Genomic DNA, 22657 nt, shown 5'->3' on the forward strand with positions numbered 1-22657 from the left:
GGTTGGTATTTATGATTATGTGTTATGATTAATTTAGGAGGTGTTATATCGTTGGAATGTGGTGTGGGAGAAGTGGTGATATAAGTAGAGGTGGTATATGATGTGGAGTTGGTGTTGTATTGCTGAAATGTGGTGTTGGAAGTATTGAAGGCTTAGTATTTATGATTATGTGTTATGATTAATTTACGAGGTGTTATATCGTTGGAATGTGGTGTGGGAGAAGTGGTGATATAAGATAGTGGAAGGCAGAAGGTGAGTGCAATTGTCGGAGAAGTAGAAGTGGTATATATAGAAATGAGGTGTCGGAAATGTGGATATGAGGTGATGTATGGTTTGGTATTGAGATGGTTTATTTACGGCTGAATTCGTGGGAGTTGGGAGGTGGTATTATTGTATTGGTGTCTGGTATGAGTATTGCATTTTTGGAGTTGGAGAGAGGTGATTTTATTATCATTTTGTACATTTTGGTTTGTTTGTATGGAGAGGACGAAGAAATGTGATGTTGGAGAGGTGTTGGTATATGCGTGATTGGTATTTGTTATTCATTGCCGAAATTTTTGGAGATGGAGAGGTAATTTTATTATGGAATGTTATGGCGGAATGAAATGAAATGAAGCAATGTTAACGCGGATTGGTAAAAGTTGTGGTATGGTGGATTGGAATGCAATGACGGAATATTGTTGTTATTATTTAGCCTTCTACTATAGGAGGTGGAATCTGACAGATTGAATGCAATGTTAGTGTTATGGCTGGTTTGGTATGCAATCGTGTAATGTTGCTGTTGTAGCTTATTTTGGAGTAGGTCAGGGAACAATAAAGGTGATGAAAATGCTGAAGCAAGAAGGTTGCGTGATGAGTGGGTACGTGTGAGTGATAACAAGCACAAAGTTGCAACACCAGCAGTAGAATGTAAACATAGACCCGGCTGAGGAAGTAAGATAGTTTGGGACCAGCAATAAGAAATGGGATAGTTGTTATTCTTAGTCTTATTTTTACTTTTATTTTTATTCGTGAGTTGTTGTAAACTGTTGTTGATGGAGTTGGTTCTGGTCTATAACTGTGGCGTTAGGTCTTTTTGTTTTATTGTTCATTTTATTTTGTATATGGTGCAGAGTGGTAGCTTAGGTTGGACTACGTTTATTAATTTTATTAGTTATTGATGTTTTAATATTTTTGTTTGTTTGTAAATTTCTGTTGGAGGAGTAGGGTGGCTTAAGTGTGAATTTAGAATTAGACAGGGGAGTAGCTGGACGTGGCATGAAGAGACGGAGGATGACTACCGTGGTGACCTAACTTTTGAGGTCACGTTTCCGGAGTATCTGACGGGCTTCATGGCACGGCCAAGGTGTAGAGTAGCAGTAGTTAGTATTTATTTATTTATTTATTATTATTGTAAACATGTATTCGGGGCTGAACGCCTGTTATGTTCATTAATAAATAGATACTTTCTTTCTTTCTTCCACAAGCCCCATTAATATTGATTGCTCCCTTAATAAATTCCATTGCGTTCGCCAAGTTGTTTCCAAAGAGTCCCTCGACTGTCAAATGGGAGTGGTACTCTGTTATTCCTATAGGTCCGAGGCTTGCTGAGCGTGCTCGGTGAAAATTCCGCGAAGCACTATGCTACCCTCATCACTTACACATAGTCCAAGTGAGGATCTCTCCTCTAACGGGTTAGGGACCACCGGTGGAATGTGTAGTCCTAGCTGCCTGAGCACAAGGACGACCATGACTCAGAATATGTCCGAGATGGCCACTCCCATTCCATAGCCACAGGTACCACGACTCTCAGGACCACTTACTAGGCCCCTCAGTCGTTGCCCTTGGTTCTCGAACTAGGACGTGACAACAGTAAGCAGGGCGAAACATGAATAATAATAATAATAATAATAATAATAATAATAATAATAATAATAATAATAATAATAATAATAATAATAATAATAATAATAATAATAATAATAATATAAGGGATCTGGATGAGCAGTATTTGTTTGACGTCTGAGCGAGTTGAGAAGGCTACAAGGAGCGGGCACAGTGTACTGAATATCCTAGGATTCAAACCCGAGCTAATTATTTTGTTCGAGTCTCACGTTTCAAACTTCGCATGCTAATGGATCTATTAGCCTTCGCTAATTCGCCAACTTGGTCGGTGGGTGGGGCATATTGCCGGTGTCGGGTTTCTGGAATAGAAGGGTAATTATTCGCCACAACAATGGTGAAGGGGGTGATCTTGTTACGGGGTAATCCAATAGCAAGAGAGCTGTCATGAGCGCTCTGCCCCCCACCCCAGGACGTCAAGAGCTCAGGGGAGATGAGTACAAAGAGCGACACAACCAATGGGCTATCGCCTCATCCGCCGAGTGCGCGCTCACTCAGCGTCCTGCTCCGATAATAATCAACATGCTGGTCACCACCAACAAGATACTAACAAACCGTTCTGCTGTACCTGGTCACTGGAACGTGACCGAGTGTCTTTGGAAAATCCATATCATAGATTCTTTTACTTGTCAGCAACAAAAACTTCGAACCACAACCACCAAGAATATCAACTTTGCTACAAAACGCGCCGCACATATTTTTGAAGAATACACGGCAATCTTATATTACCTCGAGCCTAGGACCTCTTCATCATCTCTCCTCAAATATGAATTTGTTGCCTTTATTTAGATTGTGTAAGAATGAAACCATTCTATACAGAAAATTCCAATTACTAATATTTTCACGACTTAGAACATGTCTCCGGTCCGGTCTACACCTAATAATAATAATAATAATAATAATAATAATAATAATAATAATAATAATAATAATAATAATAATAATATGTACATTACCATTATAGACCGTTATGCTTTCAGTCTGCAAATCTCTGTGGATTCAAAATCCTCTTTGCAACTAGTGTTGTGGCCTCATTTACTTCTATACCTCCTATCTTTAAATCGTTAGAAACTGACTCTAACCATCGTCGTCTTCGTCTCCGTCTACTTCTCTTATCCTCCATAACAGGTTACTTTTCCTCCTCAATTCGCCTCACATGACCCCACCACAGAAGACGGTTAATGCGTACAGCTTCATCCATCGAGTCATTCCTAACTTAGGCTTCATCTCCTCATTCCGCGCACCCTCCTGCCATTCTTCCCATCTACTTGTACCAGCAATCATTCTCACTACTTTCATGTCTGTTACTTCTAACTTATGAATATGATATCCTGAATCCAACCAGCTTTCGCTCCCGTAAAGCAAAATTGGTCTAAAAATAGACCGATGTAAAGATAATTCCGTCCGGGAGCTCACTTCATTAGCTTTACGACACCTTGATTCAATCTCTCTTACTATATTACCATCCTGGGAGAACACACAACCTAAATACTTGAAATCATTGACCTGTTCTATCTTTGTATCACCAATCTGACATTCAATTCTGTTGAATTCCTTACCTACTGACATCAATTTAGTCTTCGAGAGGCTAATTTTCATACCATACTCATTGCATCTATAATCAAGTTCCAAGATATTAGACTGCAGGCTTTCGGCACAATCTGCCATTAAGACCAAGTCGTCAGCATAGACCAGACTGCTTACTTCATTTCCACCTAACTGAATCCCTCCCTGCCATTTCATACCTTTCAGCAGATGATCCATGTAAACTACGAACAGCAAAGGTGAAAGATTACAGCCTTGTCTAACCCCTGTAAGTACCCTGAACCTAGAACTCATTGTACCATCAATTCTCACTGCAGCCACATTTTCAACATAAATGAGTTTGATTGATTTTAATTATCCACCTTTAATCGATAGTCCTTCAGGATTGCTAAGACCTTTTCCATCGGTACCCTGTCATATGCTTTCTCTAGATCTACGAAACACAAACTCAACTGTCTACTCCTCTCGTAACATATTTCAATTACCTGGCGCATACTGAAAATCTGGTCCTGACAGCCTCTCTGTGGTCTGAAACCACACTGGTTTTCATCCAACTTGCTCTCAACCACTGATCGCACCCTCCCTTCCAAGATGTCAGTGAATACTTTGCCTGTTATACTAATCAATGAGATACCTCGATAGTTGTTGCAACCCTTCCTGTTTTCTTGCATACAGATAGGTGCAATTACCGCTCTTGTCCAATCTGAAGGTACCTTACCAACACTCCATGCTAATTTTACTCCTCTGTGAAGCCATTTCATCCCTGCCTTCCCACTATACTTCACCATTTCAGGTCTAATTTCATCTACTCCTGCTGCTTTATGACAATGGAGTTTATTTACCATCCTTTCCACTTCCTCAAGCGTAATTTCACCACCATTTTCCTCCTTCCCATGAGCTGGATTGTTGGCGACACCACCGGGAAGGTTTACTTTTACGTTGAAAAGATTTACGAAATATTAAATCCACCTCTCCAGTGACCCCCTTTGATAAAAAATGAGTTCACGTGAACTAAAAAAAACTGTACGCTTTATTTTGCCCCCCCCCCCCCTCCCTCCCGAACATTATTCATTACTGTCCAAAAAGGTTTCCCGCTGCTTGACCTAGCCTTTCTAGGTTATTTCCAAAATTTTCAAACGACTTATTTTTTGATTCCACAACAATTTGTTCCGCTCTGCTTCTTTCATCTACGAACAACTGCATCATTGCTTGGAGCCTTTTGTGATAAGAATTCCTTTTGACGTTTACAAGCTGCTCTCACTAAATCATTCGACAAATATGTTCGCTTTATCCCACCTGTACACGCAGTTGTTCCTGGACAAACCCTTGCAATTTCTAATAGAGCATCCCTGTATGCCACCAATTCTCTTGTTCAGTTAACAAGAGGGTGTACAGTATTCACCGAGAGCAGAGTGTACTAGTACTGAGTTAACAACAAGAGAGTGTACAATGTTCACCGAGAGCAGAGTGTACTAGTACTGAGTTAACAACAAGAGAGTGTACAATGTTCAGCGAGAGCAGAGTGTACTAGTACTAACTGAACAACAAGAGAGTGTACAATGTTCACCGAGAGCAGAGTGTACTAGTACTGACTGAACAACAAGAGAGTGTACAATGTTCACCGAGAGCAGACTGTACTAGTACTGACTGAACAACAAGAGAGTGTACAATGTTCACCGAGAGCAGAGTGTACTAGTACTGACTGAACAACAAGAGAGTGTACAATGTTCACCGAGAGCAGAGTGTACTAGTACTGACTGAACAACAAGAGAGTGTACAATGTTCACCGAGAGCAGAGTGTACTAGTACTGACTGAACAACAAGAGAGTGTACAATGTTCACCGAGAGCAGAGTGTACTAGTACTGACTGAACAACAAGAGAGTGTACAATGTTCACCGAGAGCAGAGTGTACTAGTACTGAGTTAATAACAAGAGAGTGTACAATGTTCACCGAGAGCAGAGTGTACTAGTACTGAGTTAACAACAAGAGAGTGTACAATGTTCACCGAGAGCAGAGTGTACTAGTACTGACTGAACAATAAGAGAGTGTACAATGTTCACCGAGAGCAGAGTGTACTAGTACTGACTGAACAACAAGAGAGTGTACAATGTTCACCGAGAGCAGAGTGTACTAGTACTGACTGAACAACAAGAGAGTGTACAATGTTCACCGAGAGCAGAGTGTACTAGTACTGAGTTAACAACAAGAGAGTGAACAATGTTCACCGAGAGCAGAGTGTACTAGTACTAACTGGACAACAAGAGAGTGTACAATGTTCACCGAGAGCAGAGTGTACTAGTACTGAGTTAACAACATGAGAGTGTACAATGTTCACCGAGAGCAGAGTGTACTAGTACTGAGTTAATAACAAGAGAGTGTACAATGTTCACCGAGAGCAGAGTGTACTAGTACTGAGTTAATAACAAGAGAGTGTACAATGTTCACCGAGAGCAGAGTGTACTAGTACTGACTGAACAACAAGAGAGTGTACAATGTTCACCGAGAGCAGAGTGTACTAGTACTAACTGAACAACAAGAGAGTGTACAATGTTCACCGAGAGCAGAGTGTACTAGTACTAACTAAACAACAAGAGAGTGTACAATGTTCACCGAGAGCAGAGTGTACTAGTACTGAGTTAACAACAAGAGAGTGTACAATGTTCACCGAGAGCAGAGTGTACTAGTACTGACTGAACAACAAGAGAGTGTACAATGTTCACCGAGAGCAGAGTGTACTAGTACTAACTGAACAACAAGAGAGTGTACAGTGTTCACCGAGAGCAGAGTGTACTAGTACTGAGTTAACAACAAGAGAGTGTACAATGTTCACCGAGAGCAGAGTGTACTAGTACTGAGTTAACAACAAGAGAGTGTACAATGTTCACCGAGAGCAGAGTGTACTAGTACTAACTGAACAACAAGAGAGTGTACAATGTTCACCGAGAGCAGAGTGTACTAGTACTAACTGAACAACAAGAGAGTGTACAATGTTCACCGAGAGCAGAGTGTACTAGTACTGACTGAACAACATGAGAGTGTACAATGTTCACCGAGAGCAGAGTGTACTAGTACTGAGTTAACAACAAGAGAGTGTACAATGTTCACCGAGAGCAGAGTGTACTAGTACTGACTGAACAACAAGAGAGTGTACAATGTTCACCGAGAGCAGAGTGTACTAGTACTAACTGAACAACAAGAGAGTGTACAATGTTCACCGAGAGCAGAGTGTACTAGTACTGAGTTAACAACAAGAGAGTGTACAATGTTCACCGAGAGCAGAGTGTACTAGTACTGAGTTAACAACAAGAGAGTGTACAATGTTCACCGAGAGCAGAGTGTACTAGTACTAACTGAACAACATGAGAGTGTACAGTGTTCACCGAGAGCAGAGTGTACTAGTACTGAGTTAACAACAAGAGAGTGTACAATGTTCACCGAGAGCAGAGTGTACTAGTACTAACTGAACAACAAGAGAGTGTACAATGTTCACCGAGAGCAGAGTGTACTAGTACTAACTGAACAACAAGAGAGTGTACAATGTTCACCGAGAGCAGAGTGTACTAGTACTGAGTTAACAACAAGAGAGTGTACAATGTTCACCGAGAGCAGAGTGTACTAGTACTGACTGAACAACAAGAGAGTGTACAATGTTCACCGAGAGCAGAGTGTACTAGTACTAACTGAACAACAAGAGAGTGTACAATGTTCACCGAGAGCAGAGTGTACTAGTACTAACTGAACAACAAGAGAGTGTACAATGTTCACCGAGAGCAGAGTGTACTAGTACTAACTGAACAACAAGAGAGTGTACAATGTTCACCGAGAGCAGAGTGTACTAGTACTGAGTTAACAACAAGAGAGTGTACAATGTTCACCGAGAGCAGAGTGTACTAGTACTAACTGAACAACAAGAGAGTGTACAATGTTCACCGAGAGCAGAGTGTACTAGTACTGAGTTAACAACAAGAGAGTGTACAATGTTCACCGAGAGCAGAGTGTACTAGTACTGAGTTAACAACAAGAGAGTGTACAATGTTCACCGAGAGCAGAGTGTACTAGTACTGACTGAACAACAAGAGAGTGTACAATGTTCACCGAGAGCAGAGTGTACTAGTACTGAGTTAACAACAAGAGAGTGTACAATGTTCACCGAGAGCAGAGTGTACTAGTACTGAGTTAACAACAAGAGAGTGTACAATGTTCACCGAGAGCAGAGTGTACTAGTACTGACTGAACAACAAGAGAGTGTACAATGTTCACCGAGAGCAGAGTGTACTAGTACTGACTGAACAACAAGAGAGTGTACAATGTTCACCGAGAGCAGAGTGTACTAGTACTGACTGAACAACAAGAGAGTGTACAGTGTTCACCGAGAGCAGAGTGTACTAGTACTGACTGAACAACAAGAGAGTGTACAATGTTCACCGAGAGCAGAGTGTACTAGTACTGACTGAACAACAAGAGAGTGTACAGTGTTCACCGAGAGCAGAGTGTACTAGTACTGAGTTAACAACAAGAGAGTGTACAATGTTCACCGAGAGCAGAGTGTACTAGTACTGACTGAACAACAAGAGAGTGTACAATGTTCACCGAGAGCAGAGTGTACTAGTACTGAGTTAACAACAAGAGAGTGTACAATGTTCACCGAGAGCAGAGTGTACTAGTACTGAGTTAACAACAAGAGAGTGTACAATGTTCACCGAGAGCAGAGTGTACTAGTACTGACTGAACAACAAGAGAGTGTACAATGTTCACCGAGAGCAGAGTGTACTAGTACTAACTAAACAACAAGAGAGTGTACAATGTTCACCGAGAGCAGAGTGTACTAGTACTAACTGAACAACAAGAGAGTGTACAATGTTCACCGAGAGCAGAGTGTACTAGTACTAACTTAACAACAAGAGAGTGTACAATGTTCACCGAGAGCAGAGTGTACTAGTACTGACTGAACAACAAGAGAGTGTACAATGTTCACCGAGAGCAGAGTGTACTAGTACTAACTAAACAACAAGAGAGTGTACAATGTTCACCGAGAGCAGAGTGTACTAGTACTAACTGAACAACAAGAGAGTGTACAATGTTCACCGAGAGCAGAGTGTACTAGTACTAACTTAACAACAAGAGAGTGTACAATGTTCACCGAGAGCAGAGTGTACTAGTACTGACTGAACAACAAGAGAGTGTACAATGTTCACCGAGAGCAGAGTGTACTAGTACTGACTGAACAACAAGAGAGTGTACAATGTTCACCGAGAGCAGAGTGTACTAGTACTAACTGAACAAGAAGAGAGTGTACAATGTTCACCGAGAGCAGAGTGTACTAGTACTGACTGAACAACATGAGAGTGTACAATGTTCACCGAGAGCAGAGTGTACTAGTACTGACTGAACAAGAAGAGAGTGTACAATGTTCACCGAGAGCAGAGTGTACTAGTACTGACTAAACAACAAGAGAGTGTACAATATTCACCGAGAGCAGAGTGTACTAGTACTGAGTTAACAACAAGAGAGTGTACAATGTTCACCGAGAGCAGAGTGTACTAGTACTAACTGAACAACAAGAGAGTGTACAATGTTCACCGAGAGCAGAGTGTACTAGTACTGAGTTAACAACAAGAGAGTGTACAATGTTCACCGAGACAACAAGAGAGTGTACAATGTTCACCGAGAGCAGAGTGTACTAGTACTAACTGAACAACAAGAGAGTGTACAGTGTTCACCGAGAGCAGAGTGTACTAGTACTGACTGAACAACAAGAGAGTGTACAATGTTCACCGAGAGCAGAGTGTACTAGTACTGACTGAACAACAAGAGAGTGTACAGTGTTCACCGAGAGCAGAGTGTACTAGTACTAACTGAACAACAAGAGAGTGTACAATGTTCACCGAGAGCAGAGTGTACTAGTACTAACTGAACAACAAGAGAGTGTACAATGTTCACCGAGAGCAGAGTGTACTAGTACTGACTGAACAACAAGAGAGTGTACAATGTTCATCTAGAGCAGAGTGTACTAGTACTGACTGAACAACAAGAGAGTGTACAATGTTCACCGAGAGCAGAGTGTACTAGTACTGACTGAACAACAAGAGAGTGTACAATGTTCACCGAGAGCAGAGTGTACTAGTACTGACTGAACAACAAGAGAGTGTACAATGTTCACCGAGAGCAGAGTGTACTAGTACTAACTGAACAACAAGAGAGTGTACAATGTTCACCGAGAGCAGAGTGTACTAGTACTGAGTTAACAACAAGAGAGTGTACAATGTTCACCGAGAGCAGAGTGTACTAGTACTAACTGAACAACAAGAGAGCGTACAATGTTCACCGAGAGCAGAGTGTACTAGTACTAACTGAACAACAAGAGAGTGTACAATGTTCACCGAGAGCAGAGTGTACTAGTACTGAGTTAACAACAAGAGAGTGTACAATGTTCACCGAGAGCAGAGTGTACTAGTACTGAGTTAACAACAAGAGAGTGTACAATGTTCACCGAGAGCAGAGTGTACTAGTACTAACTGAACAACAAGAGAGTGTACAATGTTCACCGAGAGCAGAGTGTACTAGTACTAACTGAACAACAAGAGAGTGTACAATGTTCACCGAGAGCAGAGTGTACTAGTACTAACTGAACAACAAGAGAGTGTACAATGTTCACCGAGAGCAGAGTGTACTAGTACTGAGTTAACAACAAGAGAGTGTACAATGTTCACCGAGAGCAGAGTGTACTAGTACTGAGTTAACAACAAGAGAGTGTACAATGTTCACCGAGAGCAGAGTGTACTAGTACTGAGTTAACAACAAGAGAGTGTACAATGTTCACCGAGAGCAGAGTGTACTAGTACTGAGTTAACAACAAGAGAGTGTACAATGTTCACCGAGAGCAGAGTGTACTAGTACTGAGTTAACAACAAGAGAGTGTACAATGTTCACCGAGAGCAGAGTGTACTAGTACTGAGTTAACAACAAGAGAGTGTACAATGTTCACCGAGAGCAGAGTGTACTAGTACTAACTGAACAACAAGAGAGTGTACAATGTTCACCGAGAGCAGAGTGTACTAGTACTGAGTTAACGACAAGAGAGTGTACAATGTTCACCGAGAGCAGAGTGTACTAGTACTGAGTTAACAACAAGAGAGTGTACAATGTTCACCGAGAGCAGAGTGTACTAGTACTAACTGAACAACAAGAGAGTGTACAATGTTCACCGAGAGCAGAGTGTACTAGTACTGAGTTAACAACAAGAGAGTGTACAATGTTCACCGAGAGCAGAGTGTACTAGTACTGAGTTAACAACAAGAGAGTGTACAATGTTCACCGAGAGCAGAGTGTACTAGTACTGAGTTAACGACAAGAGAGTGTACAATGTTCACCGAGAGCAGAGTGTACTAGTACTGAGTGAACAACAAGAGAGTGTACAATGTTCACCGAGAGCAGAGTGTACTAGTACTGACTGAACAACAAGAGAGTGTACAATGTTCACCGAGAGCAGAGTGTACTAGTACTGACTGAACAACAAGAGAGTGTACAATGTTCACCGAGAGCAGAGTGTACTAGTACTGAGTGAACAACAAGAGAGTGTACAATGTTCACCGAGAGCAGAGTGTACTAGTACTGAGTTAACAACAAGAGAGTGTACAATGTTCACCGAGAGCAGAGTGTACTAGTACTAACTGAACAACAAGAGAGTGTACAATGTTCACCGAGAGCAGAGTGTACTAGTACTAACTGAACAACAAGAGAGTGTACAATGTTCACCGAGAGCAGAGTGTACTAGTACTGAGTTAACAACAAGAGAGTGTACAATGTTCACCGAGAGCAGAGTGTACTAGTACTGACTGAACAACAAGAGAGTGTACAATGTTCACCGAGAGCAGAGTGTACTAGTACTAACTGAACAACAAGAGAGTGTACAATGTTCACCGAGAGCAGAGTGTACTAGTACTAACTGAACAACAAGAGAGTGTACAATGTTCACCGAGAGCAGAGTGTACTAGTACTGAGTTAACAACAAGAGAGTGTACAATGTTCACCGAGAGCAGAGTGTACTAGTACTAACTGAACAACAAGAGAGTGTACAATGTTCACCGAGAGCAGAGTGTACTAGTACTGAGTTAACGACAAGAGAGTGTACAGTGTTCACCGAGAGCAGAGTGTACTAGTACTGACTGAACAACAAGAGAGTGTACATTGTTCACCGAGAGCAGAGTGTACTAGTACTAACTGAACAACAAGAGAGTGTACAATGTTCACCGAGAGCAGAGTGTACTAGTACTGACTGAACAACAAGAGAGTGTACAGTGTTCACCGAGAGCAGAGTGTACTAGTACTGACTGAACAACAAGAGAGTGTACAATGTTCACCGAGAGCAGAGTGTACTAGTACTGACTGAACAACAAGAGAGTGTACAATGTTCACCGAGAGCAGAGTGTACTAGTACTAACTGAACAACAAGAGAGTGTACAGTGTTCACCGAGAGCAGAGTGTACTAGTACTAACTGAACAACAAGAGAGTGTACAATGTTCACCGAGAGCAGAGTGTACTAGTACTGACTGAACAACAAGAGAGTGTACAATGTTCACCGAGAGCAGAGTGTACTAGTACTGAGTTAACAACAAGAGAGTGTACAATGTTCACCGAGAGCAGAGTGTACTAGTACTGAGTTAACAACAAGACAGTGTACAATGTTCACCAAAGCAGAGTGTACTAGTACTAACTGAACAACAAGAGAGTGTACAATGTTCACCGAGAGCAGAGTGTACTAGTACTAACTGAACAACAAGAGAGTGTACAATGTTCACCGAGAGCAGAGTGTACTAGTACTAACTGAACAACAAGAGAGTGTACAGTGTTCACCGAGAGCAGAGTGTACTAGTACTAACTGAACAACAAGAGAGTGTACAATGTTCACCGAGAGCAGAGTGTACTAGTACTAACTGAACAACAAGAGAGTGTACAATGTTCACCAAAGCAGAGTGTACTAGTACTAACTGAACAACAAGAGAGTGTACAATGTTCACCGAGAGCAGAGTGTACTAGTACTGAGTTAACAACAAGAGAGTGTACAATGTTCACCAAAGCAGAGTGTACTAGTACTAACTGAACAACAAGAGAGTGTACAATGTTCACCGAGAGCAGAGTGTACTAGTACTGAGTTAACAACAAGAGAGTGTACAATGTTCATCTAGAGCAGAGTGTACTAGTACTAACTGAACAACAAGAGAGTGTACAATGTTCACCGAGAGCAGAGTGTACTAGTACTGAGTTAACAACAAGACAGTGTACAATGTTCACCAAAGCAGAGTGTACTAGTACTAACTGAACAACAAGAGAGTGTACAATGTTCACCGAGAGCAGAGTGTACTAGTACTGAGTTAACAACAAGAGAGTGTACAGTGTTCACCGAGAGCAGAGTGTACTAGAACTGAGTTAACAACAAGAGAGTGTACAATGTTCACCGAGAGCAGAGTGTACTAGTACTAACTGAACAACAAGAGAGTGTACAATGTTCACCGAGAGCAGAGTGTACTAGTACTAACTGAACAACAAGAGAGTGTACAATGTTCACCGAGAGCAGAGTGTACTAGTACTAACTGAACAACAAGAGAGTGTACAATGTTCACCGAGAGCAGAGTGTACTAGTACTAACTGAACAACAAGAGAGTGTACAATGTTCACCGAGAGCAGAGTGTACTAGTACTGAGTTAACAACAAGAGAGTGTACAATGTTCACCGAGAGCAGAGTGTACTAGTACTGAGTTAACAACAAGAGAGTGTACAATGTTCACCGAGAGCAGAGTGTACTAGTACTGAGTTAACAACAAGAGAGTGTACAATGTTCACCGAGAGCAGAGTGTACTAGTACTGAGTTAACAACAAGAGAGTGTACAATGTTCACCGAGAGCAGAGTGTACTAGTACTAACTGAACAACAAGAGAGTGTACAATGTTCACCGAGAGCAGAGTGTACTAGTACTGAGTTAACAACAAGAGAGTGTACAATGTTCACCGAGAGCAGAGTGTACTAGTACTGAGTTAACAACAAGAGAGTGTACAATGTTCACCGAGAGCAGAGTGTACTAGTACTGAGTTAACAACAAGAGAGTGTACAATGTTCACCGAGAGCAGAGTGTACTAGTACTGAGTTAACAACAAGAGAGTGTACAATGTTCGCCGAGAGCAGAGTGTACTAGTACTGAGTTAACAACAAGAGAGTGTACAATGTTCACCGAGAGCAGAGTGTACTAGTACTAACTGAACAACAAGAGAGTGTACAATGTTCACCGAGAGCAGAGTGTACTAGTACTGACTGAACAACAAGAGAGTGTACAGTGTTCACCGAGAGCAGAGTGTACTAGTACTGACTTAACAACAAGAGAGTGTACAGTGTTCACCGAGAGCAGAGTGTACTAGTACTGACTGAACAACAAGAGAGTGTACAATGATCACCGAGAGCAGAGTGTACTAGTACTAACCGAACAACAAGAGAGTGTACAGTGTTCACCGAGAGCAGAGTGTACTAGTACTAACCGAACAACAAGAGAGTGTACAATGTTCACCGAGAGCAGAGTGTACTAGTACTAACCGAACAACAAGAGAGTGTACAATGTTCATCTAGAGCAGAGTGTACTAGTACTAACCGAACAACAAGAGAGTGTACAGTGTTCACCGAGAGCAGAGTGTACTAGTACTAACTGAACAACAAGAGAGTGTACAATGTTCACCGAGAGCAGAGTGTACTAGTACTGAGTTAACAACAAGAGAGTGTACAGTGTTCACCGAGAGCAGAGTGTACTAGTACTAACTGAACAACAAGAGAGTGTACAATGTTCACCGAGAGCAGAGTGTACTAGTACTGACTGAACAACAAGAGAGTGTACAGTGTTCACCGAGAGCAGAGTGTACTAGTACTAACTGAACAACAAGAGAGTGTACAATGTTCACCGAGAGCAGAGTGTACTAGTACTAACTGAACAACAAGAGAGTGTACAATGTTCACCGAGAGCAGAGTGTACTAGTACTGACTTAACAACAAGAGAGTGTACAATGTTCACCGAGAGCAGAGTGTACTAGTACTAACTGAACAACAAGAGAGTGTACAATGTTCACCGAGAGCAGAGTGTACTAGTACTGACTGAACAACAAGAGAGTGTACAATGTTCACCGAGAGCAGAGTGTACTAGTACTGAGTTAACAACAAGAGAGTGTACAATGTTCACCGAGAGCAGAGTGTACTAGTACTAACTGAACAACAAGAGAGTGTACAATGTTCACCGAGAGCAGAGTGTACTAGTACTGAGTTAACAACAAGAGAGTGTACAATGTTCACCGAGAGCAGAGTGTACTAGTACTGACTGAACAACAAGAGAGTGTACAGTGTTCACCGAGAGCAGAGTGTACTAGTACTGAGTTAACAACAAGAGAGTGTACAATGTTCACCGAGAGCAGAGTGTACTAGTACTGAGTTAACAACAAGAGAGTGTACAATGTTCACCGAGAGCAGAGTGTACTAGTACTGAGTTAACAACAAGAGAGTGTACAATGTTCACCGAGAGCAGAGTGTACTAGTACTAACTGAACAACAAGAGAGTGTACAATGTTCACCGAGAGCAGAGTGTACTAGTACTAACTGAACAACAAGAGAGTGTACAGTGTTCACCGAGAGCAGAGTGTACTAGTACTGAGTTAACAACAAGAGAGTGTACAATGTTCACCGAGAGCAGAGTGTACTAGTACTGACTGAACAACAAGAGAGTGTACAATGTTCACCGAGAGCAGAGTGTACTAGTACTGAGTTAACAACAAGAGAGTGTACAATGTTCACCGAGAGCAGAGTGTACTAGTACTGACTGAACAACAAGAGAGTGTACAGTGTTCACCGAGAGCAGAGTGTACTAGTACTGACTGAACAACAAGAGAGTGTACAATGTTCACCGAGAGCAGAGTGTACTAGTACTGAGTTAACAACAAGAGAGTGTACAATGTTCACCGAGAGCAGAGTGTACTAGTACTGAGTTAACAACAAGAGAGTGTACAATGTTCACCGAGAGCAGAGTGTACTAGTACTGAGTTAACAACAAGAGAGTGTACAGTGTTCACCGAGAGCAGAGTGTACTAGTACTGAGTTAACAACAAGAGAGTGTACAATGTTCACCGAGAGCAGAGTGTACTAGTACTGAGTTAACAACAAGAGAGTGTACAATGTTCACCGAGAGCAGAGTGTACTAGTACTGAGTTAACAACAAGAGAGTGTACAATGTTCACCGAGAGCAGAGTGTACTAGTACTGAGTTAACAACAAGAGAGTGTACAATGTTCACCGAGAGCAGAGTGTACTAGTACTGAGTTAACAACAAGAGAGTGTACAATGTTCACCGAGAGCAGAGTGTACTAGTACTGAGTTAACAACAAGAGAGTGTACAATGTTCACCGAGAGCAGAGTGTACTAGTACTGAGTTAACAACAAGAGAGTGTACAATGTTCACCGAGAGCAGAGTGTACTAGTACTGAGTTAACAACAAGAGAGTGTACAGTGTTCACCGAGAGCAGAGTGTACTAGTACTGACTGAACAACAAGAGAGTGTACAATGTTCACCGAGAGCAGAGTGTACTAGTACTGAGTTAACAACAAGAGAGTGTACAATGTTCACCGAGAGCAGAGTGTACTAGTACTAACTGAACAACAAGAGAGTGTACAATGTTCACCGAGAGCAGAGTGTACTAGTACTGAGTTAACAACAAGAGAGTGTACAATGTTCACCGAGAGCAGAGTGTACTAGTACTGAGTTAACAACAAGAGAGTGTACAATGTTCACCGAGAGCAGAGTGTACTAGTACTAACTGAACAACAAGAGAGTGTACAATGTTCACCGAGAGCAGAGTGTACTAGTACTGAGTTAACAACAAGAGAGTGTACAATGTTCACCGAGAGCAGAGTGTACTAGTACTGAGTTAACAACAAGAGAGTGTACAATGTTCACCGAGAGCAGAGTGTACTAGTACTAACTGAACAACAAGAGAGTGTACAATGTTCACCGAGAGCAGAGTGTACTAGTACTAACTGAACAACAAGAGAGTGTACAATGTTCACCGAGAGCAGAGTGTACTAGTACTGACTGAACAACAAGAGAGTGTACAGTGTTCACCGAGAGCAGAGTGTACTAGTACTAACTGAACAACAAGAGAGTGTACAATGTTCACCGAGAGCAGAGTGTACTAGTACTAACTGAACAACAAGAGAGTGTACAATGTTCACCGAGAGCAGAGTGTACTAGTACTAACTGAACAACAAGAGAGTGTACAATGTTCACCGAGAGCAGAGTGTACTAGTACTAACTGAACAACAAGAGAGTGTACAATGTTCACCGAGAGCAGAGTGTACTAGTACTAACTGAACAACAAGAGAGTGTACAATGTTCACCGAGAGCAGAGTGTACTAGTACTGAGTTAACAACAAGAGAGTGTACAATGTTCACCGAGAGCAGAGTGTACTAGTACTGAGTTAACAACAAGAGAGTGTACAATGTTCACCGAGAGCAGAGTGTACTAGTACTAACTGAACAACAAGAGAGTGTACAATGTTCACCGAGAGCAGAGTGTACTAGTACTAACTGAACAACAAGAGAGTGTACAATGTTCACCGAGAGCAGAGTGTACTAGTACTGACTGAACAACAAGAGAGTGTACAGTGTTCACCGAGAGCAGAGTGTACTAGTACTAACCGAACAACAAGAGAGTGTACAGTGTTCACCGAGAGCAGAGTGTACTAGTACTGAGTTAACAACAAGAGAGTGTACAATGTTCACCGAGAGCAGAGTGTACTAGTACTAACTGAACAACAAGAGAGTGTACAATGTTCACCGAGAGCAGAGTGTACTAGTACTAACTGAACAACAAGAGAGTGTACAATGTTCACCGAGAGCAGAGTGTACTAGTACTGACTTAACAACAAGAGAGTGTACAATGTTCACCGAGAGCAGAGTGTACTAGTACTAACTGAACAACAAGAGAGTGTACAATGTTCACCGAGAGCAGAGTGTACTAGTACTGACTGAACAACAAGAGAGTGTACAATGTTCACCGAGAGCAGAGTGTACTAGTACTGAGTTAACAACAAGAGAGTGTACAATGTTCACCGAGAGCAGAGTGTACTAGTACTAACTGAACAACAAGAGAGTGTACAATGTTCACCGAGAGCAGAGTGTACTAGTACTGAGTTAACAACAAGAGAGTGTACAATGTTCACCGAGAGCAGAGTGTACTAGTACTGACTGAACAACAAGAGAGTGTACAATGTTCACCGAGAGCAGAGTGTACTAGTACTGAGTTAACAACAAGAGAGTGTACAATGTTCACCGAGAGCAGAGTGTACTAGTACTGACTGAACAACAAGAGAGTGTACAATGTTCACCGAGAGCAGAGTGTACTAGTACTGAGTTAACAACAAGAGAGTGTACAATGTTCACCGAGAGCAGAGTGTACTAGTACTGACTGAACAACAAGAGAGTGTACAATGTTCACCGAGAGCAGAGTGTACTAGTACTAACTGAACAACAAGAGAGTGTACAATGTTCACCGAGAGCAGAGTGTACTAGTACTGAGTTAACAACAAGAGAGTGTACAATGTTCACCGAGAGCAGAGTGTACTAGTACTGAGTTAATAACAAGAGAGTGTACAATGTTCACCGAGAGCAGAGTGTACTAGTACTGAGTTAACAACAAGAGAGTGTACAGTGTTCACCGAGAGCAGAGTGTACTAGTACTGAGTTAACAACAAGAGAGTGTACAATGTTCACCGAGAGCAGAGTGTACTAGTACTAACTGAACAACAAGAGAGTGTACAGTGTTCACCGAGAGCAGAGTGTACTAGTACTGAGTTAACAACAAGAGAGTGTACAATGTTCACCGAGAGCAGAGTGTACTAGTACTGACTGAACAACAAGAGAGTGTACAATGTTCACCGAGAGCAGAGTGTACTAGTACTGAGTTAACAACAAGAGAGTGTACAATGTTCACCGAGAGCAGAGTGTACTAGTACTGAGTTAACAACAAGAGAGTGTACAGTGTTCACCGAGAGCAGAGTGTACTAGTACTGAGTTAACAACAAGAGAGTGTACAATGTTCACCGAGAGCAGAGTGTACTAGTACTGAGTTAACAACAAGAGAGTGTACAATGTTCACCGAGAGCAGAGTGTACTAGTACTGACTGAACAACAAGAGAGTGTACAATGTTCACCGAGAGCAGAGTGTACTAGTACTGAGTTAACAACAAGACAGTGTACAATGTTCACCAAAGCAGAGTGTACTAGTACTAACTGAACAACAAGAGAGTGTACAATGTTCACCGAGAGCAGAGTGTACTAGTACTGAGTTAACAACAAGAGAGTGTACAGTGTTCACCGAGAGCAGAGTGTACTAGTACTGACTGAACAACAAGAGAGTGTACAATGTTCACCGAGAGCAGAGTGTACTAGTACTGAGTTAACAACAAGAGAGTGTACAGTGTTCACCGAGAGCAGAGCGTACTAGTACTGACTGAACAACAAGAGAGTGTACAATGTTCACCGAGAGCAGAGTGTACTAGTACTGAGTTAACAACAAGAGAGTGTACAATGTTCACCGAGAGCAGAGTGTACTAGTACTAACTGAACAACAAGAGAGTGTACAATGTTCACCGAGAGCAGAGTGTACTAGTACTAACTGAACAACAAGAGAGTGTACAATGTTCACCGAGAGCAGAGTGTACTAGTACTGAGTTAACAACAAGAGAGTGTACAATGTTCACCGAGAGCAGAGTGTACTAGTACTGAGTTAACAACAAGAGAGTGTACAATGTTCACCGAGAGCAGAGTGTACTAGTACTGACTGAACAACAAGAGAGTGTACAATGTTCACCGAGAGCAGAGTGTACTAGAACTCAGTTAACAACAAGAGAGTGTACAATGTTCACCGAGAGCAGAGTGTACTAGTACTAACTGAACAACAAGAGAGTGTACAATGTTCACCGAGAGCAGAGTGTACTAGAACTCAGTTAACAACAAGAGAGTGTACAATGTTCACCGAGAGCAGAGTGTACTAGTACTAACTGAACAACAAGAGAGTGTACAATGTTCACCGAGAGCAGAGTGTACTAGTACTGAGTTAACAACAAGAGAGTGTACAATGTTCACCGAGAGCAGAGTGTACTAGTACTGAGTTAACAACAAGAGAGTGTACAATGTTCACCGAGAGCAGAGTGTACTAGTACTGAGTTAACAACAAGAGAGTGTACAATGTTCACCGAGAGCAGAGTGTACTAGTACTAACTGAACAACAAGAGAGTGTACAATGTTCACCGAGAGCAGAGTGTACTAGTACTAACTGAACAACAAGAGAGTGTACAATGTTCACCGAGAGCAGAGTGTACTAGTACTGAGTTAACAACAAGAGAGTGTACAATGTTCACCGAGAGCAGAGTGTACTAGTACTGAGTTAACAACAAGAGAGTGTACAATGTTCACCGAGAGCAGAGTGTACTAGTACTGAGTTAACAACAAGAGAGTGTACAATGTTCACCGAGAGCAGAGTGTACTAGTACTGAGTTAACAACAAGAGAGTGTACAATGTTCACCGAGAGCAGAGTGTACTAGTACTGAGTTAACAACAAGAGAGTGTACAATGTTCACCGAGAGCAGAGTGTACTAGTACTGAGTTAACAACAAGAGAGTGTACAATGTTCACCGAGAGCAGAGTGTACTAGTACTGACTGAACAACAAGAGAGTGTACAATGTTCACCGAGAGCAGAGTGTACTAGTACTAACTGAACAACAAGAGAGTGTACAATGTTCACCGAGAGCAGAGTGTACTAGTACTGAGTTAACAACAAGACAGTGTACAATGTTCACCAAAGCAGAGTGTACTAGTACTAACTGAACAACAAGAGAGTGTACAATGTTCACCGAGAGCAGAGTGTACTAGTACTGACTGAACAACAAGAGAGTGTACAATGTTCACCGAGAGCAGAGTGTACTAGTACTAACTGAACAACAAGAGAGTGTACAATGTTCACCGAGAGCAGAGTGTACTAGTACTGACTGAACAACAAGAGAGTGTACAATGTTCACCGAGAGCAGAGTGTACTAGTACTAACTGAACAACAAGAGAGTGTACAATGTTCACCGAGAGCAGAGTGTACTAGTACTGAGTTAACAACAAGAGAGTGTACAATGTTCACCGAGAGCAGAGTGTACTAGTACTGAGTTAACAACAAGAGAGTGTACAATGTTCACCGAGAGCAGAGTTTACTAGTACTGAGTTAACAACAAGACAGTGTACAATGTTCACCAAAGCAGAGTGTACTAGTACTAACTGAACAACAAGAGAGTGTACAATGTTCACCGAGAGCAGAGTGTACTAGTACTGACTGAACAACAAGAGAGTGTACAATGTTCACCGAGAGCAGAGTGTACTAGTACTAACTGAACAACAAGAGAGTGTACAATGTTCACCGAGAGCAGAGTGTACTAGTACTGAGTTAACAACAAGAGAGTGTACAATGTTCACCGAGAGCAGAGTGTACTAGTACTGAGTTAACAACAAGAGAGTGTACAATGTTCACCGAGAGCAGAGTGTACTAGTACTGAGTTAACAACAAGACAGTGTACAATGTTCACCAAAGCAGAGTGTACTAGTACTAACTGAACAACAAGAGAGTGTACAATGTTCACCGAGAGCAGAGTGTACTAGTACTAACTGAACAACAAGAGAGTGTACAATGTTCACCGAGAGCAGAGTGTACTAGTACTAACTGAACAACAAGAGAGTGTACAATGTTCACCGAGAGCAGAGTGTACTAGTACTAACTGAACAACAAGAGAGTGTACAATGTTCACCGAGAGCAGAGTGTACTAGTACTGACTGAACAACAAGAGAGTGTACAATGTTCACCGAGAGCAGAGTGTACTAGTACTAACTGAACAACAAAAGAGTGTACAATGTTCACCGAGAGCAGAGTGTACTAGTACTGAGTTAACAACAAGAGAGTGTACAATGTTCACCGAGAGCAGAGTGTACTAGTACTAACTGAACAACAAGAGAGTGTACAGTGTTCACCGAGAGCAGAGTGTACTAGTACTGACTGAACAACAAGAGAGTGTACAGTGTTCACCGAGAGCAGAGTGTACTAGTACTAACTGAACAACAAGAGAGTGTACAATGTTCACCGAGAGCAGAGTGTACTAGTACTAACTGAACAACAAGAGAGTGTACAATGTTCACCGAGAGCAGAGTGTACTAGTACTGAGTTAACAACAAGAGAGTGTACAATGTTCACCGAGAGCAGAGTGTACTAGTACTAACTGAACAACAAGAGAGTGTACAATGTTCACCGAGAGCAGAGTGTACTAGTACTGACTGAACAACAAGAGAGTGTACAATGTTCATCTAGAGCAGAGTGTACTAGTACTGACTGAACAACAAGAGAGTGTACAATGTTCACCGAGAGCAGAGTGTACTAGTACTGAGTTAACAACAAGAGAGTGTACAATGTTCACCGAGAGCAGAGTGTACTAGTACTGAGTTAACAACAAGAGAGTGTACAATGTTCACCGAGAGCAGAGTGTACTAGTACTAACTGAACAACAAGAGAGTGTACAATGTTCACCGAGAGCAGAGTGTACTAGTACTGACTGAACAACAAGAGAGTGTACAATGTTCACCGAGAGCAGAGTGTACTAGTACTGAGTTAACAACAAGAGAGTGTACAATGTTCACCGAGAGCAGAGTGTACTAGTACTAACTGAACAACAAGAGAGTGTACAATGTTCACCGAGAGCAGAGTGTACTAGTACTGACTGAACAACAAGAGAGTGTACAATGTTCACCGAGAGCAGAGTGTACTAGTACTGAGTTAACAACAAGAGAGTGTACAATGTTCACCGAGAGCAGAGTGTACTAGTACTAACTGAACAACAAGAGAGTGTACAATGTTCACCGAGAGCAGAGTGTACTAGTACTGAGTTAACAACAAGAGAGTGTACATTGTTCACCGAGAGCAGAGTGTACTAGTACTAACTGAACAACAAGAGAGTGTACAATGTTCACCGAGAGCAGAGTGTACTAGTACTAACTGAACAACAAGAGAGTGTACAATGTTCACCGAGAGCAGAGTGTACTAGTACTGAGTTAACAACAAGAGAGTGTACATTGTTCACCGAGAGCAGAGTGTACTAGTACTAACTGAACAACAAGAGAGT

This window comes from Anabrus simplex, chromosome 2 (genome assembly GCF_040414725.1).
Source record: "Anabrus simplex isolate iqAnaSimp1 chromosome 2, ASM4041472v1, whole genome shotgun sequence".
Classification (NCBI taxonomy): Eukaryota; Metazoa; Arthropoda; class Insecta; order Orthoptera; family Tettigoniidae; genus Anabrus; species Anabrus simplex.